General features: G+C 35.3%; 1 protein-coding gene across 1 annotated transcript in view; it reads right to left on the bottom strand.

The window, feature by feature from the left end:
• The window catches only part of pde10a (phosphodiesterase 10A), a 158,097-nt gene that overhangs the window by 112,625 nt on the left and 33,287 nt on the right, over positions 1-12,185 (bottom strand). The window lies entirely within an intron of this gene.

Here is a 12,185-nt window from a genome sequence, read left to right on the forward strand (position 1 = left end):
AGGTCTGTTAGAGACGCTATCTAATTAACGCGCCCCGTAATACACTGTAGTATATATATATATATATATATATATATATATATATATATATATATATATATATATATATATATATATACTATATATATATATATATATACTATATGTATATATATATATATATATATATATATATATATATATAGAAAGTAAACGCACCCCGACCTCTGTATAATGTTGAAAGATAAACAAACGAAGCGCAGAGAGTTCGAGTTGAGCTTGAGAACGGCACTGACAGCGGTGGCGTTCGCGTATCTCTTCCCCGGACGCGCCGCACTCTGGCGCAGCTGCACTGCTCCGGACTGCTGTAGTTTTTGGATCAGTGTGTTTTCCCACTGCTCACGAGGGGATTGGGGGCGTCATTCTCATGGTTGGACTGTACATCCTCTTATTTTATAGTGTCGGGTAGAACTTTCAGGGAATGAAAATTAAAGCAGTATGTGAGGACAGGAGAGTGTTTTATAAGGACTTTCATTAGTGGACATTCTGTGTTGGAAACATGTTGGTCGGTTTCTGATGCAAAGCGGTGTGCTCTGACGTCAGCACGCGTCAGCCACCGTGTGTGTGTGCGTGCGCGCGCGCCTTTGTGTGTGTGTGTGGGGGGCGTGCGTGCGTGCGTGCGCGCCTTGTGTGTGTGTGTGTGTGTGTGTGTGTGTGTGTGTGTGTGTGTGTGTGTGTGTGTGTGTGTCTGTGTGTGTGAAACTAAGTTTTTTCGTTTTGGCACAGGTTACTAATAATGACAAACTACTGCTACAGAAACTAAGACGTTTTGTTTTTCTCAACCAAAAATAAAAAACGAAATATATGGCAATAACATACAAAATTACTTAGATAGAGTCAAATACCATATTATTTATCTACAAACCTTTTTTATTTTTATTATTTTTATTATTTATCTATGTCTTAAATTTTTGTTATGGTTCATCGTGGCATTAAAATACAAAGCCTTTGCCAAATACATTTAAACTCAGTTTTTCACAATTCCTGAAATTTAATCATAGCAAATATTCCCTGTCTTAGGTCAGTTAGGATCACTACTTTATTTTAAGAATGTGAAATGTCAGAATAATAGTAGAGAGAATTATTTATTTCAGCTTTTATTTCTTTCATCACATTCCCAGTGGGTCAGAAGTTTACATACACTTTGTTAGTATTTAGTAGCATTGCCATTATATTGTTTAACTTGGAGCAAATGTTTTGGGTAGCCTTTCACAAGCTTCTCACAATAAGTTGCTGGAATTTTGGCCCATTCCTCCAGACAGAACTGGTGTAACTGAGTCAGGTTTGTAGGCCTTCTTGCACGCACACGCTTTTTCAGTTCTGCCAACAAATGTTTTATTTGACTGAGGTCAGGGTGTTGTGATGGCCACTCCAATACCTTGACTTTGTTGTCCTTTTTGCCACAACCTTGGAGGTATGCTTGGGGTCATTGTCCTTTTGGAAGACCCATTTGCGACCAAGCTTTAACTTCCTGGATGATGTCTTGAGATGTTGCTTTAATATATTCACATAATTTTCCATACTCATGATGCCCTCCTGCAGCAAAGCACCCCCACAACATGATGCTGCTTCCCCCATGCTTCACGGTTGGGATGGTGTTCTTCGGCATCCAAACCTCAAAATTTTTCTTATAAACATAAAGATGGTCATCATGGCCAAACAGTTACATTTTTGTTCCATCAGACCAGAGGACATTTCACCAAAAAGTAAGATATTTGTCCCCATGTGCACTTGCAAACTGTAGTCTGGCTTTTTTATGGTGGTTTTGGAGCAGTGGCTTCTTTCTTGCTGAGCAGCCTTTCAGGTTCTGTCGATCTAGGACTCATTTTACTGTGGATATAGATTCTTGTCTACCTGTTTCCTCCAGCATCTTCACAAGGTCCTTTGCTGTTGTTCTGGGATTGATTTGCACTTTTCGCACCAAACTATGTTTATCTATAGAGAGCATCCTGACTGGCTGCATCACCGCCTGGTACGGCAATAGCACCGCCCACAACCGCAAAGGGTGGTGAGAACTGCCAGACACATCATCGGAGGTGAGCTTCCCTCCCTCCAGGACATATATAACAGGCGGTGTGTGAAAAAAGCTCGGAGGATCATCAGAGACTCCAGCCACCCGAGTCATGGTCTGTTCTCACTGCTACCATCAGGCAGGCGGTATCGCAGCATCAGGACCAGCACCAGCCGATTACATGACAGCTTCTTCCCCCAAACAATCAGACTTTTGAACACTTGATCTCTCACAATCAATAATCAGCACTGCACTTTATTAATCTTATATCTCACACTGGACTTTCATAATTATATTCTCCACAATACAACTACTGTATATATATATTTTTATATACTCTTATTTGTTATTTTTATTGTATGTGTATTCTATATTGTGTGTATTGTTTACTGTACATTGAATATTATTATTATTGGGTTGTGTAATTATGTGTACATTTATTAGGTAAATTGTGTTGTGTAAATATGTTGTTTATTGTAATTGGTATATGTCTCATCACAGTCATGACTGCTACGTTGCTCAGAACTGCACACAAGACTTTCACCTACTGTTGCACTTGTCTATATGGTACTGTCACAATAAAGTGATTTGATCTCTAGGAGACAGAATGCATCCTGAACAGTATGATGGCTGCATGGTCCCATGGTGTTTATACCTGCGTATTATTGTATGTACAGATAAACGTGGTACCTTCAGGCATTTGGAAATGCTCCCAAGGATGATTTTATGAATTTATTTTTATTTATTTTTTCGGAGGTCTTGGCTGATTTATATTTATTTTTCAATGATGTCAAGCATAGAGGCACTGAGTTTGAAGGTAGGCCTTAAAATACACCCACAAGTACACCTCCTATTGACATTATTTTCTGGAATTTTCCAAGCTGCTTAAAGGCACAGGTAACTTATTGTATGTAAACTTCTGACCTACTGGAATTGTGATATAGTCAATTAAAAGTGAAACAATCTGTCTGTTAACAATTGTTGGAAAAATTACTTGTGTCATGCACAAAGTAGATGTTCTAAACAACTTGCCAAAAATATAGTTTGCTAATATGAAATCAGTAGAGTTGTTAAAAAATTTGGTTTACTGACTTCAACCTAAGTGTACGTAAACTTCTGACTTCAACTGTATAAACTACTGGCCAAATTTTTGAAACACTTGACTAAAATGTTTCTCATGATCTGAAAAATCTTTTGATCTGAAAACGTATGCTTCAATGTTTGAAATTAGTTTTGTAGAAAAAAATATATAATTGTGCTACCATATTAATTTATTTCATTATAAAACTAAACTTTTATTTTAAAAAGTTTTTGAAATTGATGTCTTGGACCATTTAATAAAGAAAAGAAGCCAACAAGTGCCCAACATAAATGGGAACTCCTTCAATAATGTTTAAAATGCATCCCAGGGTGAAACCTCAAAGAGTTGGTTGAGAAAATGTCAAGAATACATGTCGCAAATTCTAGGTAAATGGTGACTACTCTGAAGATGCTAGTTTGATTTATTTTGGATTTTGTTTAGTCACAATATAATTCCCATAGTTCCATTTATGTTATTCCATAGTTTTGATGACTACTATTATTCTAAAATGTGAAAAAAAAAATTATAATAAAGAATGAGTTTGTTTCAAAACTTTTGACCGGTAGTGCATGTATATATATATATGTGTATATATATATATATATATATATATATATATATATATATATATATATATATAGCTAAATTAGCTTTAATTAAGGATTGGAAGTACACAATTGTATACAACAAATAATATTTAATTCTATATTAGCTATAATACATGGGCTATTTTATAATATTGTAAAGTTTGGCATTATAGAGCACATTTGTAATAAATGATAAAACTTTTTTTTTTTTCATAAATGCTGTATATCGTTAAAAATACTAGCAATCTCAGTATACAAATGACAGTTCCACAAGTCAATAAATTGTAATATCTGTTAGACCTACACTGGCGGCCAAAGGTTTGGAATAATGTACAGATTTTGCTGTTTCGGAAGGAATTTGGAACTTTAATTCACCAAAGTGTCATTCAACTGATCACAAAGTATATTCAGGACATTACTGATGTAAAAAACAGCGCCATCACTATTTGAAAAAAGTCATTTTTGATCAACTCTAGACTTCAAATCTCCATTTCCAGCAGTCATCACTCCAACACCTTATCCTTGAGTAATCATGCTAAATTGCTCATTTGGAACCAAAAAATCAATTGGCATTATATCAAACACAGCTGAAACCTTTTTGGTTTGTTAAATGAAGCTTAACATTGTCTTTGTATTTGTTTTTGAGTTGCCACAGTATGTAATAGACTGTAGAGGTCAATATTTGTTCAAAAATGGCAAAAAAAGAAACAGTTTTCTCTAGAAACTCGTCGGTCAATCACTGTTTTGAAGAAAGAAGGCTAGGCAATGCTTGAAATTGAAGATTTCATACAAAGGTGCACACTACAGTCTTCAAAGACAAAGGACAACTGGCTCCAACAAGGACAGAAAGAGATGTGGAAATTCAGATGTACAACTAAACAAGAGGATAAGTACATCAGAGTCTCTAATTTGAGGAATAGACGCCTCACATGTCCTCAGCTGACAGCTTCATTGAATTCTACTCGCTCAACACCAGTTTCATGTACAACAGTAAAGAGAAGACTCAGGGGTGCAGAGCTGAGTGGGCAAAAAAAAAACACAGACATTGGACAACAGATAATTGAAAAAGAGTGTTATGGATCTTAAACCCATTGAGCTTTTGTGGGATCAGCTAGAGTGTAAGATGCTTGAGAAGACAAGATGGCAAGTGCTACAGGAAGTGTGGGGTGAAATGTCACCCGAGTATCTGGACAAACTTACAGCTGGAATAACAAGGATCTGCAAAGCTGTCATTGCTGCACGTGGAGGATTTTTTGATGAGAAATCTTTTAAGTAGTTTAAGAAGTTCTGACATTTTTTTTCAAATTGTAACTGTAATTTTTCTCATTATTAATGTCCTGACTTTACATTGTGATCAGTTGAACGCCACTTTGGTGAATAAAAGTACCAATTTCTTTCCATAAGAGCAAAATCTGTACATTATCCCACCAGTATATATATATATATATATATATCTCAAATGTTTCAAAAGCTGTAGTACTTCTGACCTTGGACCATTTTAATATTTGAGCATCTAAATAAGAATGTATTGTAGCTCCAAAAAGAGCAATAACTTTTCAATGATTTTTTATGCTATTTTTCTGTAGCACAATGATGTGATGCTTAGATTTTTTGTAGCTCTCTATGTCTTCTGTAACTTATATGTTTGATTGCAGAGGTGGGTAATAACACGCTACATTTACTTGATTAACTTTTTGAAGAAAAAAAAATACTTTTAAAGAAGGTTTAAAAGTTGTTTTACTCTTTACTCTCAAGTAAATTTCTAATTATTTTTTTTTACTTTTACTACTTTACAATGGGTGGCATTCCTGTCCTTACATTACTTGGTTTAATTTGAATTAATGCGTAATTTATTGAATGGGACTTTTACAGAGCAGAAATTCACACAGCTTCGCACAATGCTGTCACAGACTGTCACACAATCACTGCTGCAACATCAAACTCGCTCCGCACAGTGAAAAAGAATAGTTTCGTCATGCAATGCCTTCATTTAACACCAAGACAAGCTGATATTTCAAGATTAAAATCACAGCTCCAACTTATGGCAGCACTCTGAGTTAAGTTTTGGCTCTAATACAAACACAGACTTTTCTGTATAATGTGATGGTAATTTTCAGGGTGATTCAGTAACTGGGCTCTTAAAACATCAGTTTTTAAGTGTACATTTTTAAATCAGTGCAGCAATATATCAGTGCGCTTTGTCCCGCGTCCCGCATGTCATGAACAGTATTTATGCATTTACTCAAATGATGATTTTTAGAATTTCTCAGCCCTGTAGGTCCATACAATACAAGTGAATGGGTGGCAACATTTTAAAGCTAAACAAAATCACATAAATCAGCATAAAAGTAATCATAAGGCTCCAGTGGTTAAATCAGTATCTTTAGAAGCAATGTGATAGGTGTGGAAGAGAAACACAGAAACAGATCACTTTGGTGATTCACATTCTTCTCTGCATATTGCCCCCTGCTTTCTAGCAAAAAATTACAAATATTGATCTTTTTCTCACCCACTCATTTTACTTCTGAAGACATGGATTTAACCACTGGAGTCTTATGGATTACTTTTATGCTGCCTTTATGTGCTTTTTGGAGCATAAAAATGTTGGCCTACAGAGCTAAAATAATCTTTTAAAAATCTTAGTCATACACATCTGGGATTGCATGAGGGTGAGTAAAAAATGGGTAAATCTCTTTAAAATAATAGCTCAGCCATAATTTCATATTCTGTCATCACTTCTCTACCCACATGTTGTTCCAAACCAGTGCAACGCTTTGTATTATGTGGAACACAAAATATGTTACACAGAATGTTAGGGACTGACAGTCTCAGGCACCATTCACTTTCAAAATATATATAAAAAAACATTAACTGAAAGTAAATAGTGACTCAGGCAAACATTCTGTTTAATTCTGTCCTTATTGTGTTGCATGGAAGAAAAAAGTCATATGGGTTTGAGACAACATGATGGTGAATGATGACAGAATTTTCATTATTAATAATAATAATAATAATAATAATAATACTGTAGTATATGTTCAATGTGTATTATGTATTGGATTATAGGGGAGTAAATGTCTATTATGTCATTTGTGAAAGTAACAAGTTACTCACTAATTGAGTACTCTTTTAATTGGATACTTTCTTACTCTTCCTCAAGAAGTAATACTTTTACTTCTACTTAATAAATACATTTTGAAGTAATTGTACTTTTATTGAGTACAGTTTTTGGCTACTCTACCCACCTCTGTTTGATTGCACATTTTTGTGTGAAAGCCAAAGAGAAATTTCCAGAGTAGTGAACAATAAACAACATCAGATTCACCACCTGCAAATTGTCTGGATTTATCACAACCAGTGCAGATATGATACCATTATGGATTAGTTAGCTTATGAATATTTATCTTATATAGTTAAAATGTCTTAATATTCAATGGCATGCCATTACCTTTACATTCAGACAGAACACAATTTAAAGTCTGAGATTTTGCAAAATACAACCTTAACTGTCATTAAATGGAATACAGCTTATATCCATAATCCAAGATCATGTAAAAATGTAAATAAATAATAATAATAAATCTCTGTTTGCGCTTGTATTGTTCATCGACCAATGTCATAGATCATTTGAAGACAATAATGCAATTTCACATTCACTTGTGAGAAGTTTTATTTTGTTGCTTCAGCTAGCAGAAGTTTGCAGCTCAGTTCTGTGTCATTATTACAGGAGTTGGGTTTCTTTTCCACAGCCATTTTTTTACCCTGAGGTTTATTCAAAGGATTTCCTGTATCATTTTGACGTTCCATTGACGTCTGTTGGGCCCCACACTTTTCAAAACATAGAAATATTTCTTAATCTGGTAACTGAGCATTCCGACTCTTGGTTGTGGATAAAATAAGCATTTGCAAAATGTTTTTTATTTGCAAGAACTGTCAGACATGGTTAAATCATAAAATTACAGTAGCTAGTTTAGTATATATATATGTACATACACACAGTGTTGGCCAAAAATATTGGCACCCTTGGTAAATATGTGCAAAGAAGGCTGTGAAAAATAAATCTTTCACTAAAAAAATTCACAAAACTCTTACCTTTTATTGAAATAAAACATTTGAAATGTATTAAATTAATATTTTTCTCCTAAACGCATTGGCCATAATTGTTGGTTCCCTTTTATTCAATACTTTGTGCAACCTCCCTTTGGCAAGAAAACAGCTCTGAGTCTTCTCCTATAATGCCTAATGAGATCTGTGATCTGAGACATTCCTCATACAGAATCTCTCCAGATCCTTCAAATTTTGAGGTCCACATGGTGGACTCTTCTCATCAGTTCACCCCACAGGTTTTCTATGAGGTTCAGGTGAGGAGACTGGGATGACCATGGCAGAACCTTGATTTTGTGGTCAGTGAACCACTTTTGTGTTGATTTAGATGTTTGTTTTGGATCATTGTCCTGTTGGAAGGCTCAGGGCCCATTGCAAGCTTTCTGGCAGAAGTTTTGAAACAATCCCACAACATTAAAGATCCAACCCCAGATTTAACCATGTGCACCAAACCCATCTCTGGTGTTTGCTGCCAAAAACATTTTTTGTTTCATCTGACCATAGAACCCGGTTGCATTTGAAGTTCCAGTAGTGTCTGGCAAACTGAAGATGCTTGAGTTTGTTGTTGGATGAGAGAAGAGGCTTTTTTTTTCTTGAAACCCTCTCAATCAACTTGTGGTGACGTAGGTGATATCTGATATTTTTAGACTTCCTGACCCCAAGACCCAACTCATTTCTGCAGTTCTCCAGCTGTGATCCTTGGAGAATTTTTGACCACTTGAACCATCCTCCTCACTGTGGAGACAATATAGACAAATGTCCTCTTCCCGGTCAATTTATAATTAACATCTCCAGTTGATTGGAACTTCTTAATTATTGCCCTGATGGTTGAAATGGGTATTTTCAATGCTTTATTTATTTTCTTATTTTCTTGCACATCAGAAATGTATTCTTTGGTCTTACCCATTGTGATGGATGAATTTGTGATGGAATTTGTGTTACCTCATATTTATACCCCTGTGAATCATTTTTTACTCATAAGCATTTCTAGGGGTGCCAAAAATTGTGTCCAATGAAAAATATTTATTTAATAATGAGATATGTCCCTTCTTTCAATTGTTTTACTTCCGTTAAAGGTTAGCTTTATGAATATTTTGAATGAAAAATAAAAAGGATAAACAATTTGCTCATATTTACTAAGGGTGCCAATATATTTGGCCACCACTGTATACTGTATATATATATATATATATATATATATATATATATATATATATATATATATATATATATATATATATTATGTGACTCTGCTTTCAACAAATAAAACAAAAAATCATAATTTTCTTTGGCAGTTTCATGATTGTATAGTATATAAGTGTGAGCATCATTGGAGAATGGAGGAAAGTCCATTACAAGTTTGAAAGAATTTCTGTTCTCTTTGAAGTTACTGTGGGATTGAATACAGTAACATGCTCATATGTTATTTGTTATGTCATGTTACCCTCTCTGATTGAATATTATAAAATGTTATTTAATGCATTGTATTTTTTCAATGCAATTAAAAAATATTATGCAATATACCAAAAAATATAAACATAATCAAAATATGCATAATGCGGGATACAATACTACATGCAATGTGCTCTGTTGAATTCTGCTAATTTTGGCAAATGTACATACTGTAAACAGTACACTACATACTGCAGATATACTAATAGTATAATTTTTATATTAAGCTACTGTCAATCTTACTAACTTCACTTGGGCCAACAGAGCATTTTAATGACACTTGTAGATGTACTGTAGATGGCCAAAAGGTGCACATACTTAAAGGAATATTCCCGGTTCAATACAAGTTAAGGTCAATCAACAGCATTTGTGGTATAATGTTGATTACCAAAAATAAATAAACAGTAATGAATAATAATTATAAATTTGATTCGTCCCTCCTTTAAAAAAAAAAGATGTGAAAATTGATGTTACAGTGAGGAACTTACAATGGAATAAATGGGGCCAGTTTTTGGATTGTTTAAAAGCAGAAATGTGAAGCTTATAATTTTATAAAAGCACTTACATTAATTCTTCTGTTAAAACTCGTGTATTATTTGAGCTGTAAAGTTTAAACTGTCATTTTTGTGGGGTTACAGAGTTTAAAGCATTGCCATATAGCCATTGCTAAGTTATAAAATTGGATAGAACTTTACACAGAAAAGCAATTTTTCACACTAAAATATGTTAACACAAAAATTATTTACATCTTGTGGCTACACTTTTGAAACATACATGCTTTTTTTTTTTTTTTAAGAAAAGGATGGATATATATATATATATATATATATATATATATATATATATACAGTGAGGAAAATAAGTATTTGAACACCCTGCTATTTTGCAAGTTCTCCCACTTGGAAATCATGGAGGGGTCTGAAATTGTCATCGTAGGTGCATGTCCACTGTGAGAGACATAATCTAAAAAAAAAATCCAGAAATCACAATATATGATTTTTTAACTATTTATTTGTATGATACAGCTGCAAATAAGTATTTGAACACCTGTCTATCAGCTAGAATTCTGACCCTCAAAGACCTGTTAGTCTGCCTTTAAAATGTCCACCTCCACTCCATTTATTATCCTATATTAGATGCACCTGTTTGAGGTCGTTAGCTGCATAAAGACACCTGTCCACCCCATACAATCAGTAAGAATCCAACTACTAACATGGCCAAGACCAAAGAGCTGTCCAAAGACACTAGAGACAAAATTGTACACCTCCACAAGGCTGGAAAGGGCTACGGGAAATTGCCAAGCAGCTTGGTGAAAAAAGGTCCACTGTTGGAGCAATCATTAGAAAATGGAAGAAGCTAAACATGACTGTCAATCTCCCTCGGACTGGGGCTCCATGCAAGATCTCACCTCGTGGGGTCTCAATGATCCTAAGAAAGGTGAGAAATCAGCCCAGAACTACACGGGAGGAGCTGGTCAATGACCTGAAAAGAGCTGGGACCACCGCTTCCAAGGTTACTGTTGGTAATACACTAAGACGTCATGGTTTGAAATCATGCATGGCACGGAAGGTTCCCCTGCTTAAACAAGCACATGTCAAGGCCCGTCTTAAGTTTGCCAATGACCATTTGGATGATCCAGAGGAGTCATGGGTGAAAGTCATGTGGTCAGATGAGACCAAAATAGAACTTTTTGGTCATAATTCCACTAACCGTGTTTGGAGGAAGAAGAATGATGAGTACCATCCCAAGAACACCATCCCTACTGTGAAGCATGGGGGTGGTAGCATCATGCTTTGGGGGTGTTTTTCTGCACATGGGACAGGGCGACTGCACTGTATTAAGGAGAGGATGACCGGGCCATGTATTGCGAGATTTTGGGGAACAACCTCCTTCCCTCAGTTAGAGCATTGAAGATTGGTCGAGGCTGGGTCTTCCAACATGACAATGACCCGAAGCACACAGCCAGGATAACCAAGGAGTGGCTCTATAAGAAGCATATCAAGGTTCTGGCGTGGCCTAGCCAGTCTCCAGACCTAAACCCAATAGAGAATCTTTGGAGGGAGCTCAAACTCCGTGTTTCTCAGGGACAGCCCAGAAACCTGACTGATCTAGAGAAGATCTGTGTGGAGGAGTGGGCCAAAATCCCTCCTGCAGTGTGTGCAAACCTGGTGAAAAACTACAGGAAACGTTTGACCTCTGTAATTGCAAACAAAGGCTACTGTACCAAATATTAACATTGATCTTCTCAGGTGTTCAAATACTTATTTGCAGCTGTATCATACAAATAAATAGTTAAAAAATCATACATTGTGATTTCTGGATTTTTTTTTTTAGATTATGTCTCTCACAGTGGACATGCACCTACGATGACAATTTCAGACCCCTCCATGATTTCTAAGTGGGAGAACTTGCAAAATAGCAGGGTGTTCAAATACTTATTTTCCTCACTGTATATATATATATATATATATACATTTTGAAACAAATGCTGTTGATTGAGTTGAACTTCTGTAACATTCCTATAAACCTATAAAACAGAAATTACCACAGTACAATAAAAATTATTTGGGCTGTCAACAGATTAAAATAATTAAAGGCAGATGCACCTATATTTAAGTACTTACATACAGTATAGGGCATCACTGCAGTGTTTTTATTGTGTTTATTTACAGTGGCGTCCCAAAGACACTCTAAACCAACCCCTACACCTAAACCTAACCTTCCCTTACAGAATTGAATTATGGTTTTACTGCACTAACCTAACTTTACTAAGTATTAACATGGTATTTTGGAGTAAATTAATAGTAACCACAAAATTCACCAAGGTTCCTATACTAACATAGTAACTAATATTACTGTAGTAACACCATGGTTAATTACATCAAAACTATGGTTTCTGCAACAAAAAATA

This window comes from Xyrauchen texanus, chromosome 20, assembly GCF_025860055.1.
Source record: "Xyrauchen texanus isolate HMW12.3.18 chromosome 20, RBS_HiC_50CHRs, whole genome shotgun sequence".
Classification (NCBI taxonomy): Eukaryota; Metazoa; Chordata; class Actinopteri; order Cypriniformes; family Catostomidae; genus Xyrauchen; species Xyrauchen texanus.